Source organism: Capricornis sumatraensis, chromosome 9 (assembly GCF_032405125.1).
Source record: "Capricornis sumatraensis isolate serow.1 chromosome 9, serow.2, whole genome shotgun sequence".
Lineage (NCBI taxonomy): Eukaryota > Metazoa > Chordata > Mammalia > Artiodactyla > Bovidae > Capricornis > Capricornis sumatraensis.
The window spans coordinates 26,294,407-26,317,524 of NC_091077.1; positions in this window are offsets into that span (position 1 = coordinate 26,294,407).

Sequence of the window (23,118 nt, forward strand, 5' to 3'; positions counted from 1 at the left end):
TCTGCATATAAGTTAAATAAGCAGGGTGACAATATACAGCCTCGACGTACTCCTTTTCCTATTTGGAACCAGTCTGTTGTTCCATGTCCAGTTCTAACTATTGCTTCCTGACCTGCATACGGGTTACTGTCAAAGCCCAGGACGGTTTTTTCTTTGCAACGACAAGCAGTTCACCAGGCTTTAAGATGCTCAAAGGCAGGGAATGGATACTGTGTAAATAAAAGATTTTAAGGCTCTAGGACTGTTGCTATTTATGGTAGGTGCTTATTTCTATGATGCTTATTTATAGAATATCCTTAATATGAGTTTTACTTTTCTTTTGGGGGGCATCCTAAGGAGATGACAACCTTCCATCCATGGTTTCTCTGAAAAGGTTGCTTTATCTGGAGGCATGAGAGTGCTCTGGTGCCCCACACATTCAAACTTCCACCACTTTACTAGACTAGCACGTCTCACGACCGAGGCCCCAGCACCAAGGTCCTGTCTTCAGAAACTCTTTCCATCTCTCTATCATGACCTTCCTTTGATAACATCAAAGGAGTCTTCACTGTTTAAAATATTCTTGTTCATTTTTGTTACTATCTGCCTCCTCCTTTGATGTTTAAACCCCAAGAAGACAGCAACCTTGACCTCATTTGTGACATATCTGGGACCTAGAATAACATCTGGTACATATTAGATCCCTGACATAGAAGCTCTGACCACTGGTCAGAAGAACCTTGAGCAAGTTACTCCATTGCTGTGAGCCTGGGTCTTTATCCTCAGGGCTGGGGAGCTGCTCAAGGTAATTTTTAAAGTTCCTTCTGGCTATTAAAGCACACTATTCTTCAAAATACTGATATCCTTATATAATTTTCCCTTTTCATAAATTCAAATTATTGGTAAAAATAAGGAGACATATCCTTACTGGTCATCATTACTGATTTTCAGTTAAAATATGTGTCCTCCATCTAATCTTTCTGGCATCTGGGAATAATTTTAATATATAGTTAATCCCTTCTCTTAGTAGTGTCTTGTTCCTTAAACATGTTAGTGTGAACTGCTGAAATCCTTTTTGTAGATTATCCATTGCCAACCTTACTACCCATTTCTTCTGGCTAAAGGGAAGAGTTATATTCTGTGCTCAAGGAATTCCTGAAGAAACCACAAAGACAAGTTGGGACAAAGCTGTATAACAGAGAAGATACCCAGACATGTAGCCAGGAATACGTATAACTGTGAGACAGACAGAGCGACAAGGAAAGTGTAAAAGAAAACAGACCTGCAGACCCAAGGAAGAGCAGGAGAGAAAGATTTCCTTATGGATGCCTAGAAATGCTGAGGAAAGCCCTGGTTGTTTTCAGAAGGGAGATCTCACCCAGCCACCTCTCATTGTCATAACATGGGGACCTGATGTGGATGCTGGATATAGTAATGTTTTGGGTTTGATGATGGCAGACACTAGAGAGCGTGAGGCTGAGAGCAAGTCACCGTTCAGTCCTCAAATAACACGCAGAAATTTCTGAAACGGTTTACGTTAAACTACAACCATGGGAAGCAATTTGGCCTTGCCCAGCACTCAGGGCTCTGGCCTGGTGCATGAGTCTTTTCATCCTGTAAATCAGGACATCCAAACAGTTGCTTCCAAGCAGCAGAAAACTTCAGGAAAGGAGCCAGTTCATTTGAAGTCAGAGTTTTTTTAGGCACCCACTAGGGTTTAGAGCCCATTGATTTGCTAGCTGTAATCAGCTTTCTACTTTCCAGAGATCATCTTTGCTTGAGTTAATCTGCAGATAATCTGGATTTAAAAGTTCCAGCCTCTTAGTAATATGGGTCACCCCCCATCTGTGAGGCAGGTACATTATTAGGCAAACACAGTTTTCACCATCTTCTCCTCAGCTTTCTAAGAAAGATTCTTCAGCTGAGTTGCTCAGCTTCCTGGCCTTTGTTTCACGGATGGATCAGTGAGTAAAGTGAAGAAAAATATCTAGAGGCCTGACACTGATTTATGTGCATTTAGACAAAAGAAAGAAAAAAATAAAAAGCTTGAGTTTTCTGCAAAGGAAAACTTTCAGAAGCAATAGGGAGAGAAGGAAACAGTCTAAGAAGCAAAAGCAATGTAAAAAGGCCAGAGGGTCCTGAAGACTTAGAGACAGGGTTGGAAGAGATTTGGCGGAGCCGCTGCTGGGCACGACGGGGCTTCATGGAGCTGAACAGGCAAAGAGGTTTTAAGGCAGGTCATTTACACATTACATGATGCAATCCCCTCCTCAAATGACTTCACTAAGGACTCATGTTATATTTCACATCTGCGGAAAGCAGAAATTTCTTTAATATATGTTACTGACTTGGATCTTAGAGCAGGACTTGATGGCCACGATTTGGATGTCGTTGAGAAAGGGTGATAAAATGAGATGGTGGCATTTGAGACTCTCCCCTTGGGAATGAAGTCACTGAAATGGCTCAAGTCTGTCAAGAGCAGTTAACCCTAACCCACAGGGGCTTAGGATGAGCGCACATGACCTCCCCGTGTGCCCTTCCCCTGCTCACCCCCTCAGGACTCCCTGCAGTGACCACTGAGCCCCGCCACCATCTCACACAGCCCCCACCATACTGCTCCCAGGAGGAAATACTCCCAAAACATCCAGTTGTTTCTGATGTTGTGATAAACAATATATATGGTTATAGGCCCTTGACATACACAGGTTATTTTCAAAGAAAGCAAGCAAATCATTTCTGAATTATGACAGTGATTAAACAATGGATTGGGTCCATTATAGAATCAATGCCTCTGGACAAATGTATGAAAAATAAAATCAATGACTTTGGTAACTTAGAAATTTGCCCTTCTTGGAAGCACAACACTAGATTAAACCGTCCTTCAGTGGTCTTGTTCTCCTCTGTCATAAGGGAACGCTACTTCCTCTTTCAGCTTCCTCCCTCCCCGTTCATTTTTATGCTGTAGCCTGCAAGACCTCTGTTAAATAACACATGCTTTGACTATGTTCAGAAGCCTACAGTGTCATCAGCTGAATTAAAGCCACAATCCTCTCAGGATTTTAGGCTCTTCTGTGCATAGGCCACTTCACCTCTCATATCTCACCAACAACATCCATCACCTCTACCCACTTCAAGCCTCCAGTCCTGTGTCCATCCAGGCTACCTCTGCTCCTGCTGGTCTGAGCCCCACCCCAACTTCTCCTCCCTCCCCACCCCACCCATGCTCACTAGACCCTTTAAGCTCCAGCTCAGACGTTCCCATCTTTCACGTACGCTTCACTGCTGGCAATAGTCCCTGCCATGCCAATAGCTTCAGTCTTTAAATTCCTTTGAATTTATTTCCTGCAGTATTTGCAGGGTTTATTTTTCTTCCTGTATTCTGATCTCCTACTTAGTTATCCTGCACAATTTAGCTCTTTCACATATAAGTACATTGTGAAAGTGTTAGTCACTCAGTCATGTCTGACTCTTTGCGACCCCATGGGCTGCAGCCCACCAGGCTCCTCTATCCATGGAATTCTCCAGGCAAGAATATTGGAATGAGTTGCCATTCCCATCTCCAGGGGATCTTCCCCACCCAGAGATCAAACCTAGGTCTCCTGCATTGCAGGCAGATTCTTTACCATGAGCCACCAGGAAACCCCTAAGTACACTCTAGCAGTACTACTTATGACGCCACCATTGTAAGGGGTGAGCCTCATATTACAGATCCGCCCATGAGTGGGTCCTACACAGCACATTTTGGCAAGGAAGCTCACCTGGTTGGCTGGGTCAGTCCATCTGGCCCCCAGAAACCCATCTGCTTCAGATTCCTGTTTTAATTGCCATGGAAGGGCTCTTTTAATAAGATTATTAAAAAGACAACCAAAAAAAGTTAACTTGAGAAACAGTGGTTTCACATTATGGGATATGGAATAACTCATATGATTAAGCATTGAAATGATGCTTTTAAATTATATAACAAAATGAATCAAAAGTGTTTTTTTTTTGGTACTGTGTATCTGTTAATCCTATATCCCCAATTTATCCCTGTCCCCTCTCCCACTTTGGTATCCATAAGACTGTTTTCTATATCCACGAGTCCGTTTATCCTATATTTAATATCTTGTTGTCTAGTCGCTAAGTCACACTCGTCTCTTTGTGACCCTATGAACTGCAGCACAGCAGGCTTCTCTGTCCTTCACTATCTCCCTGAGCTTGTTCAAACTCGTGTCCCTTGACTCAGTGATGCCATCCAACCATCTCATCCTTTGTCACCCCTTCTCCTCTTGCCCTCAATCTTTCCCAGCATCAGGGTCTTTTCCAAGTGGTCAGCTCTTCACATCAGGTGGCCAAAGTATCGGAGCTTCAGCTTGAGGACCAGTCCTCCCAATGAATATTCAGGGTTGATTTCCTTTAGCATTGACTGGTTTGATCTCCTCACTGTCCAAGGGACTCTCGAGTCCTCTCCAGCACCACAGTTCGAAAGTACCAATTCTTCTGTGCTCAGCATTCTTTGTTGTCCAGTTCTCACAACCATACAAGACTACTGGGAAAACCATAGCTTTGATTATACAGACCTTGTATTCAAAGTGATCCCTCTGCTTTTTAATATCCTGTCTAGGTTTGTCATAGCTATTCTGCCAAGGAGCAAGCGTCTTTTAATTTTGGGGCTGCAGTACCCATCCAAGTTAATTTTGGAGCTTAAGAAAATGAAACCTAACACTGTTTTCACATTTTCCCCATCTATTTGCCATGAAGTTATTGGACTAGATGCCATGATCTTCATTTTTTGTAAGTTTTAAACCTACTTTTCCCCTCTCCTCTTTCACCTTCATCAAGAGGCACTTTAGTTCTTCTTCACTTTCTGCCATTAAAGTGGTATCGTCTGCATATCTGAGGCTATTGATATTTCTTCCAGCAATGCCTTCCCTTGGGATTGGAGTGAAAACTGACCTTTTCCACTCCTGTGGCCACTGCTGAGATTTCCAAATTTCCTGGCATAATGAGTGCAGCACTTTCACAGCATCATCTTTTAGGATTTGAAATAGCTTAGCTGGAATTCTATCACCTCCACTAGTTTTCTTTGTAGTGATGCTTCCTAAGGCCCACTTGACTTCACATTCCAGGATGTCTGGCTCTAGGTGAGTGATCACACCATCGTGGTTATCTGGCTCATTAAGAGCTTTTTTGTACAGTTCTTCTATGTATTCTTGCCACCTTTTCTTAATTTCTTCTGTTAGGTCCTTGCTGTTTCTGTCCTTTATTGTGCTCATCTTTGCATGAAATGTTCCCTTTGTAGCTCCAATTTTCTTGCAGAGATTGCTATTCTTTCCCATTTTATTATTTTCCTCCGTGTGTTTGCATTGTTCACTTAAGTAGTCTGTCTTATCTCTCCTTGCTATTCTCTGGAACTCTGCATTCAGTTGGGTGTATCTTTCCTTTCTGCTTTGCATTTCACTTCTCTTCTTTTCTCAGCTATTCATAAGGCCTTCTCAGACAACCACTTTGCCTTCTTGCATTTCTTTTTCTTGAGGACAATTTTGGTTACCACCTCCTGTACAATGTTATGAACCTCTATCTATAGTTCTTCAGGCACTCTGTCGACCAGATCTAGTCCCTTGAATCTATTCATCACCTCCACTGTATAATCATAAGTGATTTGATTTAGGTCATAGCTGAATGGGCTAGTGGTTTTCCCTACTTTCTTCATCTGAGACTGAATTTTGCAACAAGGAGTGATGATCTAAACCATAGTCAACTCCAGGTTTTGTTTTTGCTGACTGTATAGAACTTGTCCGTCTTCGATTATAAAGAATATAATCAATCTGATTTTGGTACTGACCATCTGGGGATGTCCATATGTAGAGACATCTCTTGTGCTGTTGGAAGAGAGTGTTTGCTATGACCAGTGCATTCTCTTGGCAAAACTCTGTTAGCCTTTGCCCTGCTTCATTTTGTTACTCCAAGGCCAAATTTACCTGTTAATCCAAGTATCTCTTGACTTCCTACTTTTGCCTTCCAGTCCCTTATTGATGAAAAGGACATCTTTTTTTTGGTGTTCTAGGAGGTCTTGTAGATCTTCATAGAACTGTTCAACTTCAGTTTCTTTGGCATTAGTAGTTGGGGCATAGACTTGGATTACTGTGATGCTGAATGGTTTGCCTTGGAAATGAACTGAGATCATTCTGTCATTTTTGAGATTGCACCCAAGTACGACATTTCAGACTCTCTTGTTGACTAGAAAACCAACTCTATTTCTTCTAAGGGATTCTTGCCCACAGTAGTAGATATAATGGTCATCTGAATTAAATTTGCCCATTCCCTTCCATTTTAGTTTGCTGATTCCCAAAATGTCGATGTTCACTCTTGCCATATCCTGTTTGACCACATGCAATTTCCCTTGATTCATGGACTTAACTTTCCAGATTCCTAAGCAGTCTTGTTCTTTACAACACTGGACTTTATTTTCACCACCAGAAACAGTCGCAACTGGGCATCATTTCTGCTTTGGCTCAGACTCTCCATCCTCTATACATCTATTTCTCTGCTCTTCTCCAGTAGTATATTGGACATCTACCAACCTGGGTGGTTCATCTTTCAGTATCATGTCTTTTTGCCTTTTCATACTGTAACAAGCTATAAATATATATCTTGTAACAAACTATAAATGGAAAGGAATAGAAAAATATAGATACATACATATATGTGTGTAACTGAATTCCTGTGCTGTATACCTGAAACGATCACAATATTGTAAATCAAATATACTTCAATTAAAAAATGGTTTATTCTTTGGGATATCTTTAGACCTTATACATATCCCAAAGAATGTTTGGTGGTCAGATAAATTGGCTAAATACTGGGTTAAGCAAACAGGTTTCCCTGCTCTAGTTAGCATTTCTGAAAGTCCCCTAATGTTTGCCCTGGAAATCTCCTGGACTGGGTTAGTGGGTGCTGTGTTCCACACATGAGTCAACCCCAGGACCATTTTTCAATGGAGCGATTTCTAAGGAGCATATTCCAAGAAACTCATTCTGTCTGTGACTGATGTGGCTCAGGTTTTAACTTTGGTAATTTAGAAATTAGCCCTTTGGGACTAAGGGAACTTTGTTGTTCCCTTCCAAAGCCCTCCTCACCAGGCCCTTGCTTGAACGTTTCGCGAGGGTAGCTAAAGGAGAGTTTTATCTGCTGTCCCTGACTTCGTGTTTTGTTTCCTTGTCTGGTCATGTGGAGTGCCCTGTTCTGTTCTTTGTGTGTTGAGCCACATCACACATCACAGATAATTCTCAGTCCCTGCCTGCATTTGCTCAGCTGGAATTCCAGTCCAGAGAGGCAGCCATGAGGACTGATCAGCACCATGAACTCTGGACCACTTACCAGCTGTGTAAACCAGGGACATTCTTAATCTCTCAGTGCTTCATCTGTAAAGTAGGCATGATTATGGGACACATTTCTCAAGATTTTGCGAGAGGTTACTATAGGGAGAGTGTTATACAGAATCTGGCCTCTAGTAGTGCTGTTGGTATTAATATTAATTTACAGTATGGTCCTCGAGGAGTCCATTTCTCTAACTACAGCTATTGCCCTTATGTGTGTGTTGTGTGTTAGCCGCTCAGTCGTGCCCGACTCTTTGCGACCCCATGGACTGCAGTCCACCAGGTTCCTCTGTCCATGAGATTTTCCAGGCAAGGATACTGGAGTGGGTTGCCATTTCCTTCTCCAGGGGATCTTCCCAACCCAGGGATTGAACCCAGGTCTCCTGCACTGCAGGCAGATTCTTTACCGACTGAGCTACAAGGGAAGCCCAATTTATGAGGATCCATGTAAATCTGAAAATGTCCGGAGCTGACTCATGACTTGAAAACCACTAGCTGTACTTGCCTGAGAAAAGTCTTCCATCTGTTCTTTGGTGGGAAAAAGAAAGAAGAGAAATTGAATGAATTAACTGCTGTTGGTGAGGAGAAAACAGCTTCTGGGCTGAGAGTTATCTCAGAGTTACTCCCTATGACTGTGTTTCAGAGGTCAGCAAACTTCTGTCCAGGGCCTGACTGTAAATATTTCAGGCTGTGTGTGATAGTTCTCTGTGCTAATCACTCAACCCTGCCCTTGCAGTGTGAGAGCAGCCACGGGCAATGTGTAAGCCAAAGGGCATGACTGTAGTCTAATAAGACCTGATGTGTAACGTCAGGAAGCTGGCTAGATTTTCCCTGCAGGCCTTGTCTGGGGACCTCTGCTCTGCTGTTATCAACCCTGAATTTCCCAGGGATGGGATGTTTCCAGGATGGTTCTGTCCACCAAATATGAGTAGGAAAGCTGACCCTGCTGGGAACCAGTAGAGGTGAGAGAAGCCAGTCCAAGAGAAAGCCAACACACTTTGGAAAGTAGCGCTGAAACAACTGCAGGGAAAAATAGCACAGTCTGGAGACACTGTAGACGTCTGGATCAACTTTGCTGAAGCCTGCCTTACTGTGGGACTTTATGGTTACATAAGCCAGTAAATCCCCATTACTGTTTAAGCCAAGTTGAATCAGGTTTTCTTGTCACATGCCAACCAAAGTCTTCTAGCGCTCCACCATGATTACAGCTATATTAAATAAATCAATGAACACTTTATGGTGGATGTGCCTGGTGTTCAATTTGTGTCTTATATCTGGTAAAAACTTTTGCTGACTTACTCAGAAACGGAAATTTAACAACCAAAACCCATTCCAAAAGGAATATACAGCCATTCATCTAAACATTTCTAGGGCACTGTCATCATTTCTAAAGTGCTTGGGGACATTATCTTTCAAGTATCTATTATTCCTATTTTACTTATAAAGCTCTCTTGTATTTCGGTTATATTGCTTCTGGCTCTTCTGTTATTCTACACAATAAAAACAAGCAAATTCACCCATCAATCTATAACCCCTCAAAATTCCAACTCCAGTTGAAAAGGACTGTAAGTATAAATAAGAGAGGTGCTTGTATTGCCTTCATAAATCAGCTTCTCATCAGATTTCTCTAATGCCTCAGAGTCAGCCCTAAACCCAACTGTCGGATGCTGTAACGACAGTTTTCTATCTTGTCTATAGCAGACAGGGTGGTGCCAGGCACTCAAGCAAAGTGCCTAGGACTGTTGTCCAAGTCCACCTAGAGACCTGAGATCTTGAACACAAGAAATGGTAAAGACCTTACAACATTTGCCCCAAAGATAGGGACCATGCCTGTGACGTCACTGAGTGAATGACAGGAACTCACACCAGCACTGACCCTCCTCATTCACACACACTGACATGTACCCTCAGACACAGCCCCTGTGCTCCCAAGGACTTGGCTGTCTTTCTGATCACCTCTGGAGATTTTGTGATACAACAGTCAGAGGCAAGATTGTGTACTTGCCTTGGACAGCAGTTCCCACTCTGGACAAATGACAGCACCCGTCAGACCCAGGATTCTGTATGGACATTAGGAACAGGTCATTGACTTCATGCATATGAGTCAGTCTTCTATACTGCTGTAACAAGTTACCATAAACTTATTAGCCTGAAACAACGTGTTTTTTAATCCTATAGTTCTTTAATTATATTAAAATTTTTTTTTTACTGAAATATAGTTGATCTACAATATCATTTAAGTTTCAGGTGTACCAGCACAGTGAATATATACATATATTGCTTTTCAGATTCTTTTCCCTTATAAGCTATTACAAAGTACTGAGTACAGTTCCCTATGCTATAGAGTAGGTCCTCGTTGGTTATGTATTTAATGCATAATAGTGCCCCACCGTGCTAAATCACTTCAGTCATGTCCGATTCTTTGTGACCTTATGAACTGTAGCCCGCCAGGCTCCTCTGTCCCTGGGGTTCTCTAGGCAAGAATACTGGAGTGGGTTGCGCTGACCTCCTCCAGCATATCTTCCCCACCCAGGGATCAAACCCACGACTCATGTCTCCTGCATTGGCAGGTGGGTTCTTTACCACTAGCGCTCCCTGGGATGATACATAAGAGTGTGTAAATGTTAGTCCCAACATCATCGTTTGTCCTTCTCCCCACCTTGGTTCCACTTTAGTAATCGTAACTTTGTTTTCTGTGTCCATGAGTTTCTTTTTGTGTTGGAAATAAGTCAATTTATGTCATTAAAAAAAATTTCACATATAAGGGATATCATTTTATATGTCTTTCTCTGGCTTCCTTCATGTAGTATAATAATCTCTAATGTTTCATTCATCATTGCTGCAAATGGCATTATTTCATTCTCTTTTAAGGATGAGTAATATTCCACTGTATATATGTACCACATCTTTATCCATTCCACTGTCAATGGACATTTAATTTACTTCCATGTTTTTAGTCAGTTCAGTGGATCAGTCACGTCTGACTCTGCAACCCCATGGACTGCAGCACGCCAGGCCTCCCTGTGTCCATCACCAACTCCCGGAGTTTCATCCACTGAGTCAGTGATACCATCCAACCATCTCCTCCTCTGTTGTCCCCTTCTCTTCCTGCCTTTAATCTTTCCCAGCATCAGGATCTTCTCAAATCATTTCTTCACATCAGGTGGCCAAACTATTGGAGTTTCTGCTCTAGCATCAGTCTTTCCAATGAATATTCAGGACTGATTTCCTTTAGGATGGACTGGTTGGATCTCCTTGCTGTCCAAGGGACTCTCGAGAGTCTTCTCCAACACCACAGTTCAAAAGTGTCAGTTCTTCAGCACTCAGCTTTCTTTATAGTTCAACTCTCACATCCATACATGACTATTGGAAAAACCATAGCCTTGACTATATGAACCTGTGTTGGCAAAGTAATGTCTCTGCTTTTTAATATGCTGTCTAGCTTGGTCATAAATTTTCTTCCAAGGAGCAAGCATCTTTTAATTTCATGGCTACAGTCACCATATGCAGTGATTTTGGAGCCCCCCAAAATAAAGTCTGCCACTGTTTCCACTGTTTCCCCATCTATTTCCCATAAAGTGATGGGACCCTATGCCATGATCTTAGTTTTCTGAATGTTGAGCTTTAAGTCAGCTTTTTCACTCTCCTCTTTCACTTTTAAGAGGCTCTTTAGTTCTTCTTCGCTTTCTGCCATAAGGGTGGTGGCATCTGCATATCTGAGGTTAGTGATATTTCTCCCGGCAATCTTGATTCCAGCTTATGCTTCTTCCAGCCCAGCATTTCTCATGATGTACTCTGCATATAAGTTAAATAAGCAGGGTGACAATATGCAGCCTTGACATACTGCTTTCCCGATTTGGAACTGGCCTGTTGTTCTGTGTCCAGTTCTAACTGTTGCTTCTTGCCCTACACACAGATTTCTCAGGAGGCAGGTCAGGTGCTCTGGTATTCCCATCTGTTTCAGAATTTTCCACAGTTTGTTGTGATCCACACAGTCAAAGGCTTTGGCATAGTCAAAAAAGAAGAAGTAGATGTTTTTCTGGAGCTCTCTTGCTTTTTCCATGATCCAATGGATGTTGGCAATTTGACTTCTGGTTCCTCTGTCTTTTCTAAATCCAGCTTGAATATCTGGAAGTTCACAGTTCACATAACACTGAAGCCTGGCTTGGAGAATTTTGAACATTACTTTACTAGCATGTAAGATGAGTGCTATTGTGCAGTAGTTTGAGCATTCTTTGGCATTGCCTTTCTTTGGGATTGGGATAAAAACTGCCTTTTCCAGTCCTGTGGCCACTGCTGAGTTTTCCAAATTTGCTGGCATATTGAGTGAAGCACTTTCACAGCATCATCTTTTAGGATTTGAAAGAGCTCAACTGGAATTCCATCACCTCCACTAGCTTTGTTCATAGTGATGCTTTCTAAGGCCCACTTGACTTCGCATTCCAGGATGTCTGGCTCTAGTTGAGTGATCACACCATCATGATTGGGTCGTGAAGATCTTTTTTGTACAGTTCTGCGTATTCTTGCCACCTCTTCTTAATCTCTTCTGCTTCTGTTAGGTCCATACCATTTCTGTTCCTTTATCGAGCCCATCTTTGCATGAAATGTTCCCTTGGTATCTCTAATTTTCTTGAAGAGTTCTCTAGTCTTTCCCACTCTATTGTTTTCCTCTCTTTCTTTGCATTGATCACTGAGGAAGGCTTTCTTATCTCTTCTTGCTATTCTTTGGAACTCTGCATTCAGATGGGTATATCTTTCCTTTTCTCCTTTGCCTTTTGCTTCTCTTCATAGCTATTTGTAAGCCCTCCTCAGACAACCATTTTGCCTTTTGCATTTCTTTTTCTTGGGGATGGCCTTGAACCCTCCTGTACAAAGTCATGAACCTCTGTCCATAGTTCTTCAAGCACTCTGCCTATCATATCTAATCCCTTGAATCTGTTTGTCACTTCCACTCTATAACTGTAAAGGATTTGAGTTGGACCATACCTGAATGGTCTAGTGGTTTTAGCTATTACAAAATAGTGCTGCAATGAGTATTGGGGTGCACAGATTTTTTCGAATTATGGTTTGCTCTGGATGTATGCCCAGGAATGGGATTACAGGATCAAATGCTGGGTCCATTTTGTAGTTTTTTAAGGGATCGCCATGCTGTTCTCTGTAGTGGCTATATCTACGGCATTTCCACCAACAGTGTAGCAAAGTTCTCTTTTCTCAATGCTCTCTTCAGCATTTATTATTTGTAGACTTTTTGATGATGACCATTCTGACTGATGTGAGGTGATACCTCATTGAAGGTTTGATTTGCATTTCTCTGATAAACAGTGATGTTGAGCATCTTTTCATACGCCTGTTGGCCGTCTGTCTTCTATGGAGAAACATCTCTTTACATGTTCTGCCTTTTTTGATTGGATTGTTTGTTTTTCTGATATTGAGCTTCATGACCTGTTTATATTTGGAGATTAAGTCCTTCTCAGTATCTTCACTTGAAAATATTTTCTCCCATTATGTGGGTTGTCTTTTCACTTTGTTTATGGTTTCCTTTGTTGTGCAAAAGCTTTTAAGTTTAATTAGGTTTCATCATTTTATTTTGTTTTTATTTTCATTGTTCTAGGAGGTGAATCCAAAAAAAACTTGCTGCAATTTATGTCAGTGTTCTGTGTATGTTTTCCTCTGAGTTTTATAGTATCTGACCTTCCATTTAGGTCTTTAATCCATTTTGAGTTTATTTTCTTGTATGTTGTTATAGGATGTTCTAATTTTTTATTTGTCTGTATGCAGCTCTCCACTTTTCTCCCATCCCATAGGCTGTCTTTGAATTTTGTTTATGGTTTCCTTTGCTGTGCAAAAGCTTTTAAGTTTAATTAGGTCCCATGTGTTTATTTTGGTTTTTATTTTCATTACCGTAGGAGACAGATCCAAAAAGATATTGTTGTGATTTATGTCAAAGAGTGTCTTAGCTATATTTTCCTCTAGGAGTTTCATAGTACTCCTCTTATAGTTCTTTAAAGCAGAAGTCTGACAAGGATCAAAATGGTTTAAAAACAAAATGTCAGCGGGGCTACAATTTTCTAAAGGCTCTACGAAAGAGTTTTCCATCTTTTTCAGCAGCTAGAGCCTGCCCATAGCTTGGCTCACAGGTGCCTTGTCTAAAACCACCAGTGGAGAACTGAGTCATTCTCATGGTGAATCCCTCCAATTTATTTTCTGTCTCCCTCTTCCACACTTAAAGACCCTTGTGATTCTATTGGGCCATCTAGACAATCCAAGAGAACCTTCCCATTTCAAGGTCAGATGATTAACAACCTTAGTTCCATCTGCAGTCTTAATTTTTCCCTTTGACATATGGCAACACTGATGACTCAACCTGTAAAGCATCTGCAAAGCAGGAGACCCAAGTTCAGTCCCTGGGTTGGGAAGATTCCCTGGAGAAGGGAACGGCTACCCTCTCCAGTATTCTTACCTGGGAAATATGGACAGAGGAGCCCAGTGGGCTACAGTCCATGGGGTTGCAAAGAGTTGGACACGACTGAGTGATTAAGCACAATCTAGTCATAGGTTCCAGGGATTAGAACATGAACATCTTTGGGGGTGGATTGTTCTGCCTGCCACAAGGAAGAATGAGGAAAAACAGACAAAGTCTATTGAATGAGAGACGATGCTGAGAGCAACCAAGAAAAGTAAAGCAAGGGAGGGGGTGGGTTATGCCAGACGTGTGCGTCCTTTTACACAGGTGGGTCAGAGAAAGTCTCTTGATTAGGAGACATCTGAGTAAAGATCTCCAAGAGATAAGGGAGCTAGGCATGAAAATATCTGGGGGGAAGCTTTCCCACCAATAGGAACAGTAAGTGTCAAGGCCCAAGGTAGGAGCAGCCTGGAGGTGTCTGAGGAATAAGAGGGACAGTCCCCCTGTAGCTGAAGCTGCCTGAGGTGGGGACAGAATGAGAGGAGGCAAGACAGAGAGGGGATTGTGAGCATCATGTCTGACTTTGTAGGCAACTGAAGGGACTTCAGATTTGACTCAGTGTGAAAGGAGAGGCTTTTTTTCTTCAGTGGTTTCTATCATTTTTCAGTTTATAGAAGAATGTCCATGATTAACCCAATTACTTTTCACTCAGTCTCCCTTCATGTAAACATCTTGCATAACCAGGGCATATTTATCAAAACTAAATAATCAACATTAGTCTGAAACTATGAACTACACTTCAGACTTAACCTGTTTCTCTATTAATGTCCCTCTCCTGTCTCAGGATCCAGTCCAGGATACCATGCTGAGCTCTCCTCCAAACTGTGGCAGCTTCTCCTTCTTGTTTGTTATAACTTTGACCCTTTTGACGAGTACTGGTCAGATATTTGTAAAGCGTCCCTTAATTTTGGTTTGTCTGATGTTTTCTAAGGACTAGGGTTATGGGTTTGAAGGAAGAAGCCCTCAGAAATGAAGTCTTTCTCATCACATGTCGTGAGGAACATGATGTTACCATGGTTTACCATGGTATTGTTAATTTTGATGAAAGTGATAGCTGCCAACTTTCTGTGCTGCAAAGTTACTATTTTCCCCTTTCCATACATTCATTAGAAATGAGTCCAAAGTCCAGTCCACAATTCCACATTCTGGAATGAACAGTAACAAAGAATTTGTGGGAAGTATGTTAAAACCACCACAATTACAGGCACTCTTATTTCATTGTGCTTCACAGATCCTGTGTTTTTTCACAAATCAAAGACTTGTGCAGTCCTGCATTGGGCAAAATCTGTGGGTGCCATTTTTCCAACAACATTTGCTCACTTGTATCTCTGTCGCATTTTGATAGTTTTGACAATATATCAATCATGTTTATTATTACTATATTATGGTGATCAATGATTAGTGACCTTTGATGTTACTACCGTAATTGTTTTGGGGCCCCAGAAACCACACCCATAGAAAACAACAAAGTTAACTGATAAATAACTGTGTGTCTTTCTGACTGCTCCCTTGACCAGCCACACTCCATCTCTCTTCCTCTCCATGGTCTTTCCTATGCCCTGAGACACAAAAATATTGAAATTAGGCCAGTTAATAACAATATGATGGCCTCTAAATGTTCAAGTGAAAGGAAGAGACCATCAATATAGCAAAAGAATTGTCCTGTTTTAAGAAATTACTGCGGGTATCCCCTCCCTGGCCTTCAGCAACCACTGCCGTGATCAGTCAGCAGCCATCAAAACTGAGGCAAGACCCTCTACCAGCATAAAAGATTATGATGAGCTGAAGGCTCAGATGATGGTTACCATTTTTTTTTTTTAGCAATAAAGCATTTAAAATTAAGGTATATACATTTTTTAGATGTAATGTTAATGCACACTTAATAGACTACAGCATAATGTAAACTAATTTTTACTTCTTACATGGTCATTTACTTTACTTCTTGACTGTGCTGGGTCTTCGTTGCTTTTGCACAGGCTTTCTCTAGTTGCAGCAAGCAGGGGCTGCTCCTCATCGCAATGCACGAGGCTTCTCACTGCGGAGGCTTCTCTTGTTGCAGAGCAGGGGCTCGAGCTGCCCAGGCTTCCGCAGTTGAAACACAAGGGCTTGGAAGCTGCAGCTCTCCGCCTCTAGAGTGTGGGCTCAGTAGTTGTGATGTGGAGGCTTAGATGGCCATGGCACGTAGGGTCTTCCAAGACAAGGGATTGAACCCATGACCCATTGGCAGGTGGATTCTTATCCACTGCGCCACCAGGGAAGCCCTAAACTGAATTTTGTATGTATGTGTTAACCAAAATTTTTGTGTACCTTGATTTTTTGTAATATTCGCTTTATTTTGCAGTTGTCTGGAACCAAACCCAGACAACTTCCTGGTATGCCTACAGTTAATAGTTTGGAGGAGGTACTTCAAAGAATGAAAATATCCTGCTTCTCTCAAAGTTTTGCCTGCTAATAATAGCATCCATCAGTAAATCTTGACTGTAACAGGTGATGCTTTAATGGTGATTTCCTATTTCCTTAATTCCTTCTGTGTTTAATATTTGGAACTCTTCTATAAAGAATTCTGTGCCTTTCCCATTATTTGGTTATTCATTTATTTATGTGAGTATAGACTCATGGACAATCACTTTATTCTTTGGATTATAAGCCATTACTATCATTGCTTATTTTGCCCCTCCCATAGCTCTGGCTTTGGACATTGGGACTTCTTTCACATTGGTGTCTGTGTCCATTCGACATGCCCTGTTTTTTGCTTTGTTTTGTGTTTTGCATATCCTCATCTCCTGACACTTACTCTAAGATGCACCAGGCTCATCTTGTATTTTTCCTGTCTCCACCCTGAAATCAGCCATTTCTCTGGGTAGTCCTGGTTTCTATTGTTAGCGTATGGTAATAAGAAACAAAAATCTGGATACAGTTTTGTCATGGAGACATTTTGGGAGAAGGAAGATATCTATGACTTATGTTTTTAAAGGATCAGTCTTATGGCTGGGCTCAAAATAGCTATGTGGAGGTGGTTGTTGCATTGATCCAGACTCCTTGACAGTCATCTAGAAAAGCTGTAGAGTGAAGTAATCCAGTCCCCCGGGCCCCTTCTATGACTCCACACACAAACCGCAGCTGTTCTTCATTTATGAAGCTTTTATTGAGCCCCACTGTTCCCCAGGCATAGTGCATCATCTGTTGATGATACTGTGATGAGAAAGAGCGTTCCTTTTCCTTGGGGCATTCACAGTCTGGTACAGTAGGTGCAGCCCTATGATAAGTGGGAAAGTAAAGATCTGTAAAGGTGAAGTGTTAGCATGAAAGAGGGACTCGCGTATTATCAGAAGAGAATCACAGAAAGCAGCACACAAGAAGAAAAGTGTGGCTCTGGAGTCAGATTTGCAAGGTTGGAATTGGGGTTCCCTGTTATTAGCTGTTGACTCTGAATCTTTGAGCCCCATCTTCCTTATGTGGAGGGGTTGACAGCACCCACTTGTGGAAGAGACTATGATGCATCCTTCATGCAGTTTCACCTTCACCCTGCATTTATTGGTTCCCCTGAAGTTAGGAGGGACCATATATCAGACTTGTGGATGATGGGGGAGGGGGAAGTGATCAGATACCACTCGGTGGCCTCCCTGAAACATTCTTGTGACCCTCCACATCCTCTCTGCCTTCCACTCTAAAGCTCCAGGATGGGGAAGGTACATCATGAGAAGGGTGGAGAAGCCAGTGCTTGAAGCTTAAAGGTGAGCCCCAGGAGATGCTGCCAGTGAGAACACATGCTCCAAACTCTGCATGAAAGCAAGAAACAAACTCTTAGCACAATGCTGGGACTGCTTATTGCAACCACCGGCCTATCCTGATGAACACAGCTCCTCAGAGGTGGCTGGAACACCTACAGCAAGATAGAAAGCACATGATAAACCCTCAGTAACCGATAGCCATTACTAGTATTATGGTGGCTCAGGCAGTAAAGGATCTGCCTGCAATGCGGGAGACCCAGGTTCAATCCCTGGGTAGGGAAGATGCCCTAGAGAAGGAAATGGCTACCTACTCCAGTATTCTTGCCTGGGGAATTCCATGGACAGAGGAGCCTGGCAGGCTACAGTCCATGGGGTTGCAAAGAGAAGGACACGACTGAGCAACACACACATATTATATGCCATGGAGAAGGGGTCACACCATAGGAGGGATCTGCTAAGTGGATGGAAGATGACTGGAGTCGAGAGTTGAACAGAGGGTGAACACTAACAGGTCAAGAAAGGACAGGGGGTCGGTGAGAGTATAAAAAAGGAGGGAGGGGAAAAAACTGACATGAGATGAAAGGAAGGAGGAACTGTCCAAACTGTGGGCAGAGCCGCTGCTGGGAGGTGCCCCGGCCCCCGGGTCCTGGCTCCGTCATGCTCAGGGGAGGAGCCCACCCCCTGCGCCCACCCTGCTGACGGCTGCTTGGAGCTCAGTGACATTTCCTCCTCAGCTGCTCCACATCCAGGTGGAGAGACCAGAGGCCTGGCTTTTTCATTTGTCTCAACCTAATGACAAGATCCTTCCTGGACACTTGTTTTTACTATCTGAAGTGTGTTTCTTTTATCACCTTCCCGTCACAGGAAGAGTCTTAATGGAGTTCGAATAGCAGAGGGAGCGGAGAGCTCCACAGAGGGCAGGCCAGCCAAACAAAGGACAGAGGAGCCCTTGTCTCTCCGGGTTGTCAGGGAGCAAAGAAAGGACAAATGTGCAGAACGGGGCTAGAAACGCTGAGACGCTTTTCTTTAAGGCCCCACTAAAAAATGCGGACATTTCCCCAGGCTTAGGGGTGCAACCTGTGGGCAAGCAAAATCTGTCGTCTGTGCAGCTTGCCTAGCCAACTTGGAGACAGCCTCCCTGGACCTTCCCGCACTGTGGTCAAAGCGGCCGAGTGGCCACCTAGCACAGGAGAGGCCTGATGCTCAAAAGGACCCTATTTTCCTCCCTGCTTAAACTTGCCAACGTTCACTTATCCAAAAAACTCATTGTTCTGGGACGCCTGGAAATGTTGAGCTTTGGGGATGGTTAAGTCAGAGCTTTCACTTATGACACCTGAAGGAACCACGCAGACAACTAGAAACTTGACACCAAGCTGACAGGACCAGGTCAACTTCATCTTAACAGAAATCTTTAAAAACAAAAAAACTACACAGCAGAAAAAATATAGCTGTTGGTATTTCCTGGTGAAAGGACCACCCGTGCCTGACAAATAGGAAATAACTAAAAGGAAACCAGATTCGGAGAAAGAAAATTTGGATGCGTGTGAAATTTAGGAAACCTTTACAGTGAGCTGTTTAGGTTCCTGCCCACCGAATTCTTCCTCTGTCAGTCTTCCCCTCCCACCTCCTTGCCTCCATGTCTTTCCAGACTGACAGTCTACCAGGGAGCATTTGGGAGCAATGCTTCTTGCTGAAGGACCCACTTTAACCAAGCCCCAACTGCAGGTCAGCCTTTTAAAAGAGCCCTGTGTGTATAAATTAAAGCGTATTGGCCATCGTGCCCTTTTCCTGGAAAGGAAATCACGTCTACTTATGTATATCTGTAAATCAAAACCTACTTGTCTGTGTCGTACTTGTGACTATGCCAAAACAAAACCTAGGCTGGCCTGGCTTGGAGGAGGGCTGAGCACACAAAGAGATCTATTCACGCCTTTTGGACTTCAAGAGAATAATACAGTCCAGCTAAGGTCAACAAAATGATCATAGCCAGATTTCAAAGGTTAGATTTTAAAGGTACAGTTCACAACTGCTTCTAAGAAACAAAGAAAACTTTTTTTTCTTTTGTAAGAGAAACTCTCAGAGATAAGACACAAGCATAGGAGGAACCGTCTGATGGCTGGTGGTCATGTCTCTTTAAGAAGTGCCATTGGTGTTATATAGTGAACTGGCTGTAAGGTCTAATTTTTAAAGAGCACCCTATACTATGGTATTTACTCACAGGATGCACTGTAGGAAACTGCCTGAAATGTCCACAGATATCATCACTATTTAAAGACACAAATTTCTTCCATGTCTTGGCAGGTAGAATCTTCAGGGAAGTTTTCTTCCTTTCTATCTTCTTTCCTTCCTTCTTTCTTTCCTCTCTTTCCCTATTTTTTCCTCCTTCCTACCTGCTTTCATTTTTATCTTCCCTTTTTGATAAAAAGAAAAAAAAACAGGAAGGAGAAAGATAGTAATATTTATCGAGCACTTCTTTGATACAAGTGTTTCCATGTATATTCAACAAACATCAGGATGCAATCACTTGGCTTAAACTGAAAAAACCTGTCTTGCTTCCCTTGAGTTCACTTCAGTGGACATTTTGTTTTTTTTGGAAAGCAATTTATTAAGTGCACCATTTTAAGATGTCAAAATCTCATCAATGGCTTATGTCTAATCTTCGAAATTGCTGCTCTCCCCTGTGATTTGCAGAGCGTACCTTTTCTGTTTTTGATGTAAAGACACACAACACAAACATACACAGATATGCACAGACACACGTTCCTTTGCTTTATTCCATAATGTCTATGCTGTTTTCTTGGCTGTGGGTTCTCTCTCCCTCATAGGACTTAATCAGCCTCTGGGAAGAACGTGTGGCGTAAGCAGCCTTGACAAAAGAAGCCTGTCTGTCCTTCCGAATAACATTCTCTGACTTTCCCCAGCCTTCCCGTCCTCTGCCCGTACCTTGCCTCACCCTCGGTCAGCTTTCCCTGGCTCAGCGCCTACAAGCCCACGTGCTCCATCTTACACGGGGTGGAGCCAAGCGTGGAAGGAAGGATCTCTGATCTTCTGTAATTTTCCAGAGAAATACCTATTATTCCTTCAGATTAGACATCTATGGAATGAGACAGTTACTCACATGGAAACAGGTTGTGTTTATTTAAAGGATTATGTGGAATCATGAGAGATGAATAGACAGTGTCCCTTGTAGGCACCCACGTTCACCTTGCCTCCCCTGCCTGCACTCGGCCGTGCCACTGCACACCTTCCTGAGCTGCCTCCCTGCAGATGAGGTCTGAGACCGCTTCTCAGACTCTCTTCGGCAAAGGGGAGTGGTCTGCAGCCTTTCCCAGGAGTTTCCTTCACTCTTCTCCAAACGTTTTTCCATTCTGTGAATTCTTTCCTTTACTGCCACTTCATCAGACTTTCTCTCTAGAAGGAATGAGATTAACCTTCAAATATTCTTTGGGCCAAATAAATGTTAAAATGAAGAACTTTTCCAATTTCTCACAGTGGCATCTAAGCTGTACCTGGAGAAGTTCAGTTTCTCCTGGGTTGCATCAGAGCCTCGAGTTTGACAAGTGTGGTCCCTTGACCTTCTAATGATAACAACCCACACCTGTTGAGCTCTTTGCTTCCTTAATCTCCACAAAAAGTAGCAGGAAGAGACTATTTATTCCTCATCTTATGACACAGACACAGAGAGGCTGAGCAGAGTGCCAGCCGTGACTGTCTGATTGAAAATCCCAACCTCTCCTCAAGCACCTTTTCGCTTGTGTCAAGGGTGCCCTGGAGGATGGGCCCACACCTTTGATGAGACCACCAGTGCATCCGCCATATGCTCTAGGAGCCTTGTTTCCAGTGGAGATGATGGTAGCAATAATCGCCTTGCTTATACAGAACTTGCTGTCTGTGCTCTTCTGTGTATTAGTTCATTCCACAGGGAGGAGGCTGAGGTTCAAGGTCATGTGGTTGAAGCACAGGGGCTTTGTGCAAATGAAAAGAACTTTCTTGTCCTCAAGCAAATTTCTTCCATTTTCCCAGATCTCATGTGGTAGATGAGTTTAGGAGCCTCTGAGAAAGAAGGTAAAACATGTCGTATCCTAAGTGTGTTGGCCATGGAACCCTTGGAATGGCCAGAAGCACAGGGCTGGATACCTGGGAGATGCTGGTCTTGGTGACCTGATTTTAATTATATTTCCAGGGCATGCATACAGATTCACTGATCAGGATTTTTTTTTTTTAATTCTAGAACAAAGCAGTAAATCTGCACACATGGTGTAGCTGAGGATACCTGAAGGGTGATGACAGGGCTGAGAGAATCGGAAGGAGGTGAAGGTGGAGATGCACACAGGTAAGTGATTTAAGCTCTTGCAGCCTTGAGTTTCTCATCTACAAAATAGTTGTGATGCCTTTGTTGAAGTGTCTTAAGGGTCAGAGCAGAGAATGCCAATCGGTACGGGGTATGTATGTGGTCAATGGTGGTTGTTATTTATTCTCCTGTGACATCTTATAATGAGTACTGTCATCTTGGGTAAGTTTTTAAAATAAGTGTAAGCCCCATTTCTTCTTCTATAAGGCTGAAACAAACGTCATTAAGGCTGAACTGGTATAAGCCTGAACTGGTATAAGGCCTCAGTGGCTTCTCGGTATGTGACCGAACATGACCTCCAGCCAGCCCTGCCTTCACACAGGGTTACTCCCCACAACCCACTTGCCTCAGTCCTGGAGAATATGTAGATTTCCCAAGGGCATGGAAGCCTCTCGGTTCTTCACCTTTTTTCTACATTCTACTTGGTCTAATTCCTTTACCCTGGATTCATTAAGCTCATCCATCAAGTCTCACAGTCTGGTGAGGATCTGATGGTTTAATTTCCATTTTTAGAGTGCACAGCACAAAGCACGCTGTGATTGAAGGTCCTGCCTGACAGCACTCAGAAAACGCATGGCAACTGCTGTCACAGGGCCCCTAATGCCCTTGCTCCCACAGCCTGAGTTTCGTGACCTCTCACCAGGTGCCAATTATAGCTGACCTGATACTGGGTCTGCCTGGGGTAGGCAGAGTCCCTGTAATTCTACTCAGTACAGAGTACCTGTCAGCATGCCACAGAATCAAACAGCTCCGTGGTGAATACTCACTTTTCCTTTTTTTTTGTTTGAAGCACAAGATTATGGATTAGGAAACACACAGCAGATAAGGGAGGATCCCCCCAGTTTTGCTTGTACAAACATCGGCCAGGTCTTGGCACAGGGGATCAGGCTCCTGAGCAAAGCAGTGGACACTGGACATTTGGCACATTCTTTGTGGTTCTGTTTCTGTGCAATCCCATGCAGGGTTACAGCCTCTGAGCAGTTTATCTTAATTTTCAACAGCACATAGCAAGTAGGTCTTATGGAAAAACTATATGCTTCGGGGTATAATTTTATCTTGCAGTTATGCTGTCTGGGGTGGACATTCTGCCCATACCAACCATTTTCATCCCTTTGCAGAATCAAAAATTCAATCATGTGCAAAGTTCATATCAGGTTTCACACACAAACCAACACATGAAAAGAGCCAGAAAAGTGGCAGCAAAGATGATGCAGTCATGTAACTCCGTGTCTCCAA